Source organism: Psammomys obesus, unplaced genomic scaffold (assembly GCF_907164565.1).
Source record: "Psammomys obesus unplaced genomic scaffold, mPsaObe1.curated_primary_1811, whole genome shotgun sequence".
Lineage (NCBI taxonomy): Eukaryota > Metazoa > Chordata > Mammalia > Rodentia > Muridae > Psammomys > Psammomys obesus.
The window spans coordinates 20,349,878-20,365,014 of record NW_026585797.1 but is presented as its reverse complement, the minus strand read 5'-3'; the positions used below and the strand labels follow the sequence as shown (position 1 = coordinate 20,365,014).

Sequence of the window (15,137 nt, the reverse complement as noted above, 5' to 3'; positions counted from 1 at the left end):
CATTTGGCATCATTCTCCAGCAACCCCCACAGTACTAGACTTCCTTGTTTTTTCAGTAGTATTTCAAAACCTTGACACATTTATTGAGCTATTTTTGGAAGACCTCAGTCTGTCTACCTTCAGGACTCATGATGCAAATATATAAAAGCTACAGGACATCCCTTTAGCTACAAAACTTGGCAGGCTTCCTGGGTCTCCAAGAAAACTCCAATTAGCTACTTTATGAACGGCAAAACAGTACAATAGAGAAGGAACAGCTCTGAACACAGGAGACTGGCCGTGCCCGTTACTGAACTGCTAAGTGAATTCCATTTAACCTCTTCCTGGCTTGCCTTTCTTACCTGTCAGATCTCCCAAACACAACTGAAAATAGATAAATAAGTAAATAAATAGATAGATAAATAAATAAATAAATAAATAAATAAATAAATAAATAAATAAATAGATGAAGACCTTGAAGTCAAATGGCAAAATGTTCTAAGGATTTCTCTTGGAAATCCTTAAAATTAATAGATATTTTTTAAAAAAGAATAAAAGCAGCATGCTGGGAACACCTATAACCCCAGCACTAAGAAGGCCAAGCCAGGAGACCTGAGCTGCAGCTGGAGACCCTGTCGGAAGGAGCAAAGGGAAATAGGATTCTGTCGAAGTCAGTATAGCTTTACAATGTTACCAAGAGAAAAAAAGTACTATATAAACGCATGGCCTAATAAATCTCTCTTGGAATATACCCAATGTGATTTTTTTGAACGGTCTTGTTTTCTTCGGAGCAGAGTCATGTAGCCAAAGCTATCTAGGACACACTATGAAGCAGGTGACCTTGAACTCTGCCTCTATCTCGAATTATAGGCAAGCACCCCCGTGCCCTGTCTTTCTTTTCCCAGAATAGAACCAAGGGTCTCACTAGCCAAGTGTTCTACGGATAGATTAAGCCATGGCCCTGCAATGTATTTCTAACTTCAGTAAGTGATACAAATTTGTAAACTATTTTATAATTTTTCCAAATCCTGTATTAACTATTTAATGTCTGTCTCTAAGTAACTTTAAAATGTGCATCCATTTCCAAATTAGACTACGTAATAGAAATGAGGTAAGAGTTGGAGACAGCTGTGCATTTTCCTGTGCACATCTGCACATACAGTTAATCCGAGGTTTAAAAAGAATCTTCTATGTGACACCTTAGTCATTTAGCATGCCCCTGCATTTAGGGGAGACACTGTAATACCTAACACCTGCAGTATCATTGCAGCTAAAGAATTCAGCATTTGAATTTGTAGGCCTCTGAAGCTCACCCCCACAGCCATTAGCTGCTCCCGGACAGCTCAGCCAATCCTACGCTACAGCCCAGAATCCCTCTTCTGTCTCAACGTCCCCAAAATCCAGTCACAAAAATTCTTAACATCCATATTCACATTACTATAAAACCTCCTACTACTTACACCTTACCTAGCATCTAATCCCCAAATTATATTCAAATTTATATATGGTAGTGTGTGTCACTTTAAAGGCGGGCATCTTGAGAATTTACTATTCCAAAATAAGACTCTCAGTTCTGAAAGGGACATAATCTCATCAAATCTGTTGTCGTTGTGTTTTGTTAAATTTACCTCAGATATGGAACATTTACGCTTATACTAAACTAGTCCTTGAACAATCACAAGAAACATCAGTGTGGTTCAAATAATGAGTTTACTGACCTCTTCTAGGAAAAGAGCTGTTCTATTCAATCATCAGTCACCCACTCTAAATACTGACTCATTTACCTGATTTTTCAGTAACTGGGATAGAAAAGGAAATAGTTTTATTATGGCTGCAATAAGGATGTGTTAAGTAGCACAATAAGCCTCTGAATTTTATTTTTAATCAACATAAAACCCTAAATCCAGCCAACTGAACATAGGTCAATTTTTACTTGGTTCCTTAGCAAACTAACATGAAGAAAACAAAACAAGCATTCTGAGAGGAAGCTTGGGGTTGGGCAGTACACACCTTTAGTCTAGGAGCCTGAAGCAGAACTTCTGAGAGTTCAGGCCCAACCTAGACTAAGACCTCAAACGAAAACAAGTGGGGGAGCGGGGGAGATACGCAGCCAGAGTGTGGAAAATGAAGAGAAGAGCAGATCACAAAGCTGCTGACATAGCAGCAGAAGTTGGAGCCTGACTCACTGCTTTGGTGGACAGAAGGCCTGATGGCTGAAGTCTTGCAAACCTTAGGCCTGCAGGTTCCAGGTTCCTCTGGGGCCTGACATTTGACACAGAAATAAATACAGACTTCTAAGGGCTGCAAAATATGCCTTCAAGCTTTGAGGGGAAGTAACCACTAACTCAGAAGTCTATACAGCCCAAAAAGCCATCAACTGAAAATGGAAGGCTATCTTAAGACATATCTGGGTCTTCTGCTGGTCACCCATTTACACTCTCTTGAACAACTGCTAGGTGAGTCCATATGAAATCAGAGTTAAATCAAGAAACAGATACAGAGCACAGGGGACACAGAACCCAGGAAATAAAGACGGTTAGAAAGTCCCAAAGTACAGTTAGCTAAATAGAGGTTCCAGAAATAAAATGTCCAGGATGCTAGAGGGTCCAGGCAGGATGGGGAAGGGGGACTGAGAGGATGATCAGTACAGGGCTTGCTTACAACTCTGAGGGTCTATGTTCAATCCCAAGCACCCACACGAAAACCCAGACCTGGTGACACCTATTTACTATCCCAGGACTGGGAGGCAGGTATCCCTGGAGCTCCCCGTCAGTCTGGTCTGTAGCAAGCTCAGCATAGAGAGAGACTCTGTCCACAAAGTGGACAACAGCTCCTGAAAACACCAAGGCTGACCTCTGCTTATACACACAGATGTATACACACACACACACACAGAGATGTACACCCGCGCACATACATACACATGCACACCTGCGCGCGCGCGCACACACACACACACACACACACACACACTCCTAAGATGGAACTAAGAAACTGTTTTTTGTTTGAGCCTAAATGCAGGAATTTTACAGCTTCCAACATAGCTGAACCAAAATTTGACGCAAGGAAAACAAACAAATGAGACAAAAGCAAAACAACTTTCAGCATAAAATATGAAAGATTGATTTAAAAAAAATATTTTTACAAGCATAATCAAAGCACTTTACAAGGCTCATCTTTCTAAGTTAAAACAGAGTATGGGTCTGTATAAACAGGTACATGAGTTATATGTACAAGAAGCTGGAGACATCAACAAGATTGCATAGGCTTCTCAAGTGTTGTTCCCACAATGAGACAACTATTCATGTATAAAAATACCTCCACAAGAGCCAAGGGAATTACACAGTGGCTGCTAAATGTCTGTGAAACCACGCTCTTGACTCCCAGCATGTCCTGTTCCCTTACAAAATGCACAAGACTTTAACAAATAATGAAAAGTATTTCATCATTTTTTTTCAAGTCAAGAAACAAGAAAATCGTGTTTCCTAGAGACCAAACACACCAGAAAACAAAGTCAGAAGTATTGAAAGTCGTGGCCTCTGGGGATCTGAGAGTTGTCAGAAAGGCTTAGGGCGCTGGTCCGCCTGCTGTTTCCCTTGTCTTCCTAAAGCATGCCTGACTTTCTAAATCATGTGAAAGTACTCTAGGGAGTGCCATTTCCACTGTAAATTAAATAGCAAAAAGTGTTAAACCACATGAAAGAAAACACTGGCTGGGAAGGGAGAGAGCTGCACTCTATTTTTATGTTTTATGCTCTGGCACATTTCACTGATGTGTGAAAGGCGAGGTGATGGTCATTCTCCACTTGAGGATGGAGGTGAGCTCTGTGATGCACTGCGTGAGCATACAGCCCTGTGTTCAATCACAATATGAGAATCACAGCTGAAAGCAGAGCTCAGTCAAGACACTTGTCACTCAGGGCTTCAAGACCGCACCTTCGGGAAGAAAGGACGAGGCACCTTCGAAGCCAGCCAGGAAAGCAACCTACCTCCTAGGAAAGCCTGATGCCAGCGATGCCAACAACCTGCAAAATGAAGTCCAGTTCTTAGGTACAGCATCAAATAACAAGGAATTCCTGGCCCCAGTGCACAGAACTATTTTTCAGGCGACACGTACACTAGGCACAGTGAGAAACTCATCCAATTGTCAATCTGACCTTCATCTGTAAAGTCAACTGCATGGGACACTAACATGCACAAGTACAGAGCAAGCAGTCTTCCTCCTCCTTGGTCTGCTTTTCTGGGGCCTGCTTCTCTCTCTCTCTCTCTTCTAACATGCCATTGACTGTGGATGCTTCTGATTACTTATGGCAGCCCCTAAGACCAAATGAGCCTGCCCAGACTGGGACAGCACCAGAAGCCTGAGGGCCACAGCCCAGGAAGAAGGCTCAGTGGGTAAAGGCGCTTGCAGCCAAGCCTGAGGATGTGAGTTCAATGCTGAAACCCATAAAGAATTAACTCCCATAAGCTGTCTCCTAACCTCCACAGTGTTCTGTGCTACATGCAAGCCTAAATATACAAGCATAACCCACACACAAAATAAATAAAGGTAAAAACAAAAGCAACAGGTATCAAATAAAAGCCTATGAAATAACCTTGGAAAAACAAGAAAGAGGGAGGGAATTGGGTCATTTTTCTAGACCTAATTCCAAAGCAGAGAAAATATAGGGCACAAGAGGTTAACTGCAATACTACAGAACTGAAAACAACAAAATGCAAGCTGTACTTAGCACATAGGACAATCAATTAAGCTTCTTCAACAAATAACCTGAAAGGAAAAATAAGAAATAAAGAGGCAACAAATCTTAACTGCATCTTCATCCAAAGAATTTTTTTCAAAAATTAACTAAGGAGAAAACTTAGTGGTTAAGAGCACTTGCTACTCATGCAGAGGACCCAGGTTCCATTCCCAGGACCCACAGTGGCTCACTACTGCCTGTAACTCTAGCTTCAGAGGATCCAACCTCCTCTTCTGGCCCCCATAAGGACCAGGCACACATGTGGTCCACAAACACATATGCAGGTAAAACATTCATGTAGAGAAATTTTAGTTCAAAACATGGCTGTTCTAACAAGAGATCAGATCCAAAGACCTTCTAGGTCTGTGTGATCTGGCTGGAATACAAACATGTCTTTAATCCAGGAAACAGAGGCAAACAGATGTGAGTTGAAGGCCAGCCTGATACAGGGCAAGTTTCAGGTAAAGAAAAGCTGAGGTCCAGGCGTGATGATACACGCCTTTTATCCCAAACAATGAATGTCAAGTTAGTTTGTAGAAGGAAGCACCCATGTTTAAAAGTGATGTTTAACTGAATGGCAGAAAAAGTGACAAATCACAGAATGATTTGACAGAATAGGATAGGCTCAACTTTCATGAGAAGAGAGGAAAGGGAAGCTACTTAAGGGTCAATGGGGGGGCACAGCTTCACCAAGAGAGTTTTACAGAGAGAAACTGAGGCAGAATGAGCCAGAGAATGATAAAGAGCCAGAAGATTAGAGCAGATGGCTGGAGTTAAGTTTTAGGCCAAGCAGAGCAATTCATGAGCCAAGAGAAAAGCCAGGTAGGATAGTCAGCTGGGAGAGGAGTTTGAGCCACAACAGTTTAGTTCAAACAGCCAGCCCAGAGCTCGTAAAGAACAAAAAGGGTGAGCTTATTCAGCAGTAAGTCTCAGAGGCTGAAAACATTCTAGGCCTAGGTTAGAATGTATGCAGGCTTCCAGGACTAGGACTAGGTTAGCCACTAGAGGCAATAAACCTCCAAGACAATTGAAACAGGCAAATAAAAGTTCCTTTTATACGTTCATACACATAAAATAAATCTTTTAAAAATGGCACTGATTAAATGACACTTGACTAGTTGAGAATGGTAGCCATATACCTGTAATCTCAACACTCAGGAGGCTGAGGTAGGAAGATCACAAGTTCAAGAACAACATGGGCTACATATGAGTCTGAGACCAGGCTGAACAACAAAACCATTGTGAGGCTACAGTGAGACCCTGACTCAATGCCTCCCATTTTAAAAACTGGCACTTAAGAAAATCAAAGACCTTGAGGGAGCTTTCACAATGTCTTCTGGCCTCCAAAGGCACCCACAAGCACAATGCACATACTAACATGCAGGCATACATACACATCAAACATGCAAGTGAGCACACACATCAAACATGCAGGCACACACATCAAACATACAAGCACATACATCAAACATGCAGGCACACACACATCAAACATGCACTTAAATAAAAACCAATTTAAAGAAGAAAAAGTTGGGAATCAAAACCTCAGTGCTGACAAATGGACAAGCTGGTGGCTTTAAGACACGTCTGGTGTAATGATGGTGTTCCAGTTAATGTCATAAAACAGTGTGCTGTCATCTAAAATTGAAAATGAAATGAAAATCACAATTAAGACAACACTGAAGTTTTTCAAGGGCTGGAACTTAAGCTCAATAGAGTTCATGAGGTCCTAGGTTTGACCACAGTACCACATAAATCAGGGTGGTGGCTAGTGAACCCCTGTATTCTCAACACTTGAAAGGTAGAGGCAGGAGGATCAAAGGTTCAAGTTCATTAGGCTATACGGTGAGTCTGGGATACATGAGACCTTGTCTCGATGCAGAAAATTGGACTTAACTCACATATCAAGCTGCTGCCTCACAATGCAAGCTTTGGTTGTTCCATTCTTTGACTATGACATCTGGAAATGATCAAAATGACCAAATATCCAGATATTAGCTCCCTGTGTCCAGAGATAGAAGAAGTAGTCAAACTTGGTTTGTGATCATTTCTACATGGTACACACACTATTTTCTCTAGCCTATGTGAGTCACGTGAGCCTGCTCTTTCTGAGCATCATAAGATAAGTCGGCACTGCTTGCCCGGATGGGCTCCCACCTCCCTCCATTAACCATGACCCTGGCAGTACCCCCAAAACAATGCTTTGTGGAGGGAGGGTGAGAAACAACTGCTGGCCCAAGAAGGCAAAGCCCTACTGCAAGCGACACTCACTCTCAGGTCGCACAGGCCCAGGGGTTTTCACCTTTCCACTGCTATTTAATAACTGGAGTATAAATTCAGGAGTCTGTTCACCCAGTGCAAATGAAACGGTGCCGAGAAGAGCTTCATGGCCTGTGGGTCACGACCTAGACCCTGCATATCACATACTGACATCATGAGTCATAACGGTAGCTAAAATTACAGTTCAGTAGCAATAAAATGATTTTATGGTGGGTCACCACCACATAAGGAACTGCATTAAAGGGTCACAGCGTTAGGAAGGTTGAGAACCACTGGTCTGGAGGTAACATGAAAAGGGCATGGGGGAGGGAGCGACTGAGACAAGAAAGAGTTATCGTAAAAAAATGATGCAAGTTCTGCATGGCTGACAGGCCTTCTAATAGAGGTGTATGGACCCAAGTTTCCCACCCAAAATAAAAGTCTTTATGTTAGCTTTCTGGTTTCTTAATACAGGGAGATAGTTTAAAATTAAACACTATTACATATGTCTGCAGATGTATTTCACACATAAAACTGCACTAGATTTACAAAGGTTACATCTTACTGTGCTGTTTACCAGAATTTAAACAACCAGAAAAAAACCCCACTTAGGAGCCTTACTTCAACCAGCTCACTTCAACCTCAGAGAAAAGAAGTTGTATCACAGCTTACGCACAAACTGTAGACTCAGGGTCCGCTACCTCAGGCAACACCACAAAAAGACTACAATCTCCCTGAACTGCTGAAACCAGATCACAGGCGCTTTGCCACATACACAGTACTTTGTGCATTATTTTTCAAAAGATGGGCCAGATTAAGTCAAAGGTTTTTGTAAAAGTTCAAAATTTCTAATGATACTGTACTGAAAGCAGTTTTAAGAAGGCATTTCAGCCATAAGAAATCCCAGACTCATATCAGACTCTGCTGCCACACATAACTGGTTCCTCACAACTGCAGAAAATGTGCTTCCCACAAGCAACCTACTGGGTCTTTTCACAACCTCACAACTGTCATAGCCAGGCACTAGTGAAGCACCTTAAGAACTCACTTAATTCTCATATCACTCTATGATATAGGCATGATTTTTTTTAATATATATATACAAACACAGATATCCCACTAAAAGAAATATTTTGCCCAAAGTCCCCAGCAGAGTAGTAGCCTAGCTGGCACCAAGTAGCGTGACCTTATTAGTGACCCTCTCTAATCACCAATTCTACCACAAGAAACTTCTAAGGAAACGAGAGCAGCCATTAAAGTCACAGGTAGGAATGAAAGTGGCTGAGACTGCACACCAGAATTCAGTTTCGCCTTGACAACAGCACAAGGGGGACTGACTGAAGAATGCAATGGAAAGGAAGTAAGAGTACAGTCAGGCGGGGGAAAAAAATACAAGGTACAACAGTGAAACAAAAAGGGAAACAGGCGAGCCTCTCTGAAGGCTTTGATTTCCTAATCTCAAATGTGCAGAGTCTCGCGTACGTGGTGAAGCTCCTGGGATCTGGTTTCAGCACTACAGGGAGCACGGAGAACAGAGTCTTTCTGTGGTGTTGCCAGAGGTAAGCGAGCCGGAGTCTACGTGTGCGCCTACTCTGTGTCACAGCTTCTTCTCTCTGTAGTGAAGTAAGCTCGTTGAAATAAGGCTCATATGTGGGTGTTTTGCTGGTTGTTTAAACACTTTTAAAAAAGTAAGCACTAGGTCTGTCTGGGATGTAGTTCCGCTGTACAATGCACTCCCTGGGTCAATCCCCAGCACCACATAAGCTGGTGCTCAAAGCCCTTCCCTGCTACACAGCAAATTCAAGGTCAGCCTTGTGTACACAAAACCTTCTCATAAATAACAATTATTACCGAAAAAAGAACTGAGTTAGATAAGCAATTGGAAACCTTTCCTGATCCCCCAAATAATCTCATACTCACTTTGTCTTTCTCTGTGTCTCCCTTCTCATTCACTCAAACACGACTCACATACACACGGAAGCACTCGACTTACTACACTCTGAGGCACACCCCAAGCAACACATTCTCACTAACCTCTCCGTCCTCAGGTCAAGAGTGCGAATTAAATCAGGACTAAGCTTCCTTCTGACCAAGTCTAGGGTGGGGAAGGGAATGTGAAGGGGGGGTCTCTTAAGAATCTCAGGGCTAGAGAGATGGCTCTGAGGTTAAGAGCACTGGCTGCTCTTCCCAGGGTCCTGAGTTCAATCCACAGCAACCACATGCTGGCTCATAACCATCTATAATGAGATCTGGTGCCTTCTTCTGGACTGCAGGCTGAACACTGTATACATAATAAATAAATAAATCTTTTAAAAATAAATAAATCACATCTCAGTATCTTCGAACTACTGAGATATATATGCATACTGGTTGAAGATTGGTGATTCTAAAAACATGAGTAAATTCAGTATGGTTGTTAGAACTCTGGTGGGTTAACTCCATAGTTCATTCAGAAACCTGGAAACCTGAATTTAGGATTTGAAAAAAAAATAACTAGACAGTTGATAATTAGTTGATAATATATGCCATTTTTTAAGCAACCTTAGAGAGTTGCTTAAATGAAAAACATGCTAAAATGAAAAAAAAAAATCCAAATTATCTGAATGAAACATACTTAACTGAGAATATAAAATTAACAAAGCTCTGACTTGGAATCTGAGAGAAGTTGAAAAAGGAAATTTTAGAAAACCACATTTTTCAGAAAAATTCTAATTATAATAAATGCTATTCCTCAAGCTAAGGAAAGGGTATATAGATGATTTATGAATCTAGACATGAGAAAACACCTGTCTAAAAAAACCTACACAGATCCCAAATCAGTGATAAAAATAAGGGGGAACTATATCCAGAGATTTTTTAAAGCAAGCCCCTTTACTATTTACATGGTGTTTTTACATAAGCTCCAAACAATCTCTATAAAGTCGACTCAAGCTTTCAAGGCACACAACTGGAATCCCAGCACTTAAGAGATGCAGACAAGAGGGCCTTAAGTTCAAAGCCAACTTTAGTCACATAGGAGATTCAATACTATCCTGAACTCTATGAGACTGGGGTTTTGTTGTTGTTTGGGGTTTTTTGTTTGGTTTGGTTTGGTTTGGTTTGGTTTGGTTTTTGGTTTGTTTGTTTTGAGACAGGTCCTTTCTACATAGGCCTGGCTGTCCTGGGACTCACTCTGTAGACCAGGCTGGCCTTGAATTCACAGAACTCTAACTGCCTCTGCCTCCCAAGTACTGGGATTAAAGGCGTGCTGAAAAGATGCTCAGCAGTTAAGAGCACTGGCTGCTCTTGCAGAGAATCCAGGTTTGATTTCCAACAGGCTTACAAGCACCTGTAACTCCAGTCCCAACAGAACCAGCACCCTCTGTGGCCTGTGTGAGCATCAGATACCCACATACTACACGTACTTACATGCAGGGAAAATAATCACACACACAGAATAAAATAAACCTTATAAAAAAAATATACAAAAAAAGTTCAGTGAATTAATTCAACCACTGAGTGTAATATCAAAGTTCCCCATCTGCCAAATATGTGCAAAATATGTGTTGTATATGTGTTTACTCCCTTCTATTGTATACAAAATACACACAGTTACAGAAAAACTACCCCAAACAGTTATAACTGTCAATTTTTTCCAGATATATTAGAGGTTGACTACTTACTTCCTTTCTGGCTTACTTGTAACTTCTACACAACTACACTATTAATAGGTGCTGTAGTAGACATGTCCCTATAGTTAATGACGCACAGCAGTCATTCCACCTCAGATTTTAGTTTGGGACATTGCCCAGACAGAGGAATGATACAAATCTTATGAATATCAAGTTACTGGTTCATGCCAAAACATGGCACTCCCAAAGGATGCTCTGTCTACACTCTGTGAAGGAGCCATGTACAAACCCTCTATTTATTCAAGTCTTCCAAAGAAGCTAGAAATGTTTGTATGCGGATAGGACAAGGGACAGGGCTAAGAGCAGATCTGCTGACTCCCTAAAGTTCATCTCTGAGATTCCAAGATTCTATAAAGAGCAGCAAATTAGGGTCTGGCTAGTATTTGCTGACTATGGAAGCCAGAATAAACATTTGCTTGAAGCATTTAAGTCTGTAAGAGTCTCCAATGGTAAGGTACAGCAACTCCAAAGGGGGGGGGGGGGGCAAGCAAGTCCACTGGAAATGTTTCTAAATTAGGGTGGGGTGGAGGAGATAGGCATGTTTCCTCTATTCTCCAACAAACAATACAGACTTCAGAAAGGCAACATGCCAGTTGCTGGTATTGATCTCTAGAAACTTCTGCCGCTGTTATTTAAAAACACCCAGCAATTCGCATTTTAAAAAATGTCTACCCACAGCTACTTTGGTTCAAATAAAGAAAAAGCCCATGCTTTACTGTGGAAACAAAAAAACCATAATCAAACCTCCCACTTTATAAAATATGAAGCCCCACATTCCTAAATAAAATGGCAGAGACATAGCTTTGGCAGGTCACAGCCACAGCACTGTGGAGTGGTGGTTCAGAGCAGAACTAAATGCTAGGCATAACTGCACAGAATTGCTAGTTACAGGAAAATATAGCAATAAATATTCTGGTTGAGGACTGCTCTCTCATCTTCCTAGGTATTTTTAGTTGAAAGCATGTGGTTGGGGGAACCCACATGGATGTGGTTCTGATTTTTTTTAAATATCTATTTTTTACATCCTGGTCACTGGTTAGGTTTTCTAAACTCAATTCTTTAGCTCTGGTCATTTGGAAAGGGTGAGCCACAAGAACATTACATTAAAGAGCAGGAGACACCAGGCCCACCCGCTTAGGTCAGCAGAGCCAAGTCAAAAGGCTTCGTTCTCACAAACCTAAAAGATGGGTCTCTCTGGTCCAGACTCACATGTAACGTGACCTGTACATAAACAAGATGTCCTAAACCCATGTCTTAAAGTATAGCAACACCTCTAAGTTTCCTTATTTGTCTCTCTGCAGTTTTTTTTTTTTTTTTTTTGGAGTGGGTGGTGGGCCTCCAGACTCCTTCCCTAAAGCTCCAAATGGGCTTCGCTCTCAGAATCAACTATTGTGAAACATTCCACAACAGTTGTCACTGAAAATCTATTAAGGTGAATAATGTTAAATAATGACACTGCTTTTGGTTCTTTTAAACAATCCCTATCTAACTCAGACTTCAAGAGCTTTGAGGGTTGGTAGCTCAATCCACCACACTTTTTTTTTTTCCTTGCACACAGTGCCCTACTTCTACTAGAGGTAAAGGACTGAAGAACTGTTAGGACTACGTCTTTCTTAAAGGGGGATGTTTTAAAAGGAGAGAAACTGTCCTCTTCTGTTAATGAGCAGTCTCTTGTTCTCAGCAGGCCGTGTGCACATAAGACCACTACTTCAGTGGGAATTCTGCCCAAGAAGTGAGGAAGACAGAATAGGATTAAATTGGGCAAAAATCCACACCATTATTCTCAGCCATTGCTACTCTTCCACTTCTCCAATAGGCTACAAAGAGTAGATAGATATCTGAGGTTTGATTGTGGCTCTCAAACCAAACTGTAGAAATGACCACCCTAGCCCGAGAAAGTCGCTCTAAAAGTTATGCCAAACTAGCCGCTTCATCAAGGATTGCTGGCACTTCCTGAGATCCAGGGTTACATTGCAATGCAGCCCCACTGGTGGCTGAAAGAGCAAACCAGTGATTTCTCATAGCAGGAGCCTGCAAACAAACTGAATAGTGCAGGAAAACCTGTACAAATATTGAGAATCCAAAACTCCACCTCCCACAGCCAAGAAACGATCAAGTTTCCCTCGAATCCACAGGGATGTCTGACAGGGTAAGCTAAAATCCTGTCAATGCTGTGTTATTAGGCAATAAAGAATACAGAGAGAATGCACTCTCAACGGATTAAAAAAAAAAAAAAAACTAAGAAAGGACTAAAGAAAAATAAAACTGTGACTGTAGTTTTTGTTGTTGCTTAGATAATCACAGTAATAAGAACATAACGCCCTGCACACCCAACATTTCACATGCAAGAAAGTTCAAGAAACAGAGAAAACCTTGATTCTGAAAGGAGAAAATACATCCATCACTCACCTAGATTCCACCCTCCCTACCACTCACCCAGGGACCTTAAAAAACGGGGACAGCAGCTGTTCAGGTGATGGACATTTACTTTAGGGCTTCCTCACTTTGTACCCAAGCCTCCATACAGAGACCACCCCCCAAAATAACACGGGAGCGCCTCTAACTTCACCCTCCCCCCACCCCCCAAAAAAAGCTTGGCCCCGCCAGAGGCTGGCATCTGGAGACACTTAATGGCTAAGGACCACCGCAGACGTCTAGGTCTGGGATGGGGGTCCCCGGACGCCAACCTCAACGCCACCAGCCCCGTTATTTCCTCCTAGCCCTGCAGCTCACCTAAATCTCTCCCATCCCTGGGCTGCCGGCTCAGGAGAAGAGGAAGCCATCGGCGGTGGGATGGCCTGGTGTCGGAGCTGGAAGGCTCGCCGCAGAAAACGTGCACGCGTGTCCGCATCTCCCGGACCGCGCAGCCGGCGGCGGGGGCGGAGGGTCGCCCGCGTGGCGCTGGCGCGGCGCCCTCCCCGGCTCCCGCAGAGCCCACGCGCGCCACGGGCCAGCGTCCGGCGACCCCGGGGAGGGCGCCGCCGCGGCCGACCCCTCCACCCCCGCCCCGGCACCCAGGATGGAGCCGCCGCGCGCCCAGGCTGCGGCTCGGCGGAGCCCGGGCGCGTGACCCCGGGGACGGCGCCGCGGTCCCCGGCCGGGAGGGCCGAGGCCCCACGGCCGCCCCCTCCCCCGCCCCGCCCGGGATGGCCGTCCCGGGCTTCCTGCCGGGGTCGGCTTCCCGCCTGCAGCCTACGGGGACGCCGCCCGCCACCCTGTGAGCCCGCTCGCCTCCTTACCCCGACGCCGCCCGTCTCGAGCTTGCTCGCCCCCGGGGGACGCGTCCCGCTTCAGCCCCGGCCGCCGGCCCTCCGCGCCCGCCGCCTCCGCCCTCCGCTGGGTTTCAAATTGAAATTCCCTGGCTGGGGCCGTCAGAGAGCTCGCTGCGCAGGCCCCGCCCCCTCCTGGCGGAAGCTCCGCCCCTCATCCCCCGCCCGGCACGCCCCGGGCGCGGAAACCCCCGCGGGCAGACCACGCCCCTCCGCGGGCAGGCCACGCCCACGGCGCCGGCTGGCGTGGGAGGGGGCCCCTTCCCGAGGGGTTCGCGGGGATCCTGGGCCCAGCGCCCCGCCGCGGGGGTCGCGTTGCGCCCTCGGAGCGACCCTGGAGATAATGACGGCCAGTGCGTGTGTGCGAGGCGTTCTTTCTGAGAATCCTGGCCTCAAATGCCCTCTCAACTTCTAAAAGTTCTTTCTTCGGAGTGCTTTCACTGACTCAACCTTCACCGGGTGCCTATTTCGCGGTGGACGGTAGAGCAGGTCCAGGAAACAGAATAAGGAAAGCTGGGTCCCCGCTCAGTCTGCAGTGAAAGAAGTGCTTTCACAGGAAAGACCTGAAAAGAAACCATTTATTCTTCCTGTGCGAGAGGCAGGAGAAATTGGGCAAACCCTGTGGAGCAGAGGAGCTTTGATAGTCAGCCTTAAGAGTTAGGATTTCTCCAGGCAGAGGACTGGGAACCTAGGTTGCAAAGGGATGAAGCAGTGTCATATATATATATATATACATACACATAAAGGGTGAAATCGTGGAAAGTTTTACTCACACACACACTGTCTTCCCCGTGTCTTTTGTGCAATTACAGCTCAATCTCTACTTATTTCATCTTTTCTGAACATTGCATGTCAAACTGTCAAGAATGTCAGCTCTCTGCCTCCAGCATCCGCGCCCCCATGCTCCTCTAGTCATTTGCTTCCTCTCACCTCTAATAAAATCTTTAGTGATTCACCTTTGCCAATGTCACCTTTGCTTTCCTAAACACCATAAAATTAACAGTACCAAACTAACACTCGGCAGTGTGGACAATGCTTTCCAGGAAACAAAACAGACTCGTGTATTTTATCAGTTGGTCCTCACAATAACTATGAAGAAGTTGGCTACATCAGGAAAGAGAGTTGGGGAAATAAACTGCTTGCTAAAATCATGCTTGTAAGTAATAAAATTATTGCAATAATGGCTGGCATTTGTTGGTGCCTGGAACTTGAGTTGGCTTA

General features: G+C 44.1%; 1 protein-coding gene across 8 annotated transcripts in view; it reads right to left on the bottom strand.

Annotated features, from left to right (window-relative positions):
* Nucleotides 1-13,988, bottom strand: part of Epb41l2 (erythrocyte membrane protein band 4.1 like 2) — a 154,174-nt gene extending 140,186 nt beyond the window's left edge. For all 8 annotated transcript variants that reach the window (XM_055599308.1, XM_055599309.1, XM_055599310.1 and 5 more), the window contains exon 1: nt 13,887-13,988. The gene's annotated coding sequence lies outside the window, so the exon portion shown is untranslated. The remainder of the gene's footprint in view (nt 1-13,886) is intronic.
* Nucleotides 13,989-15,137: the final 1,149 nt, after the last annotated feature.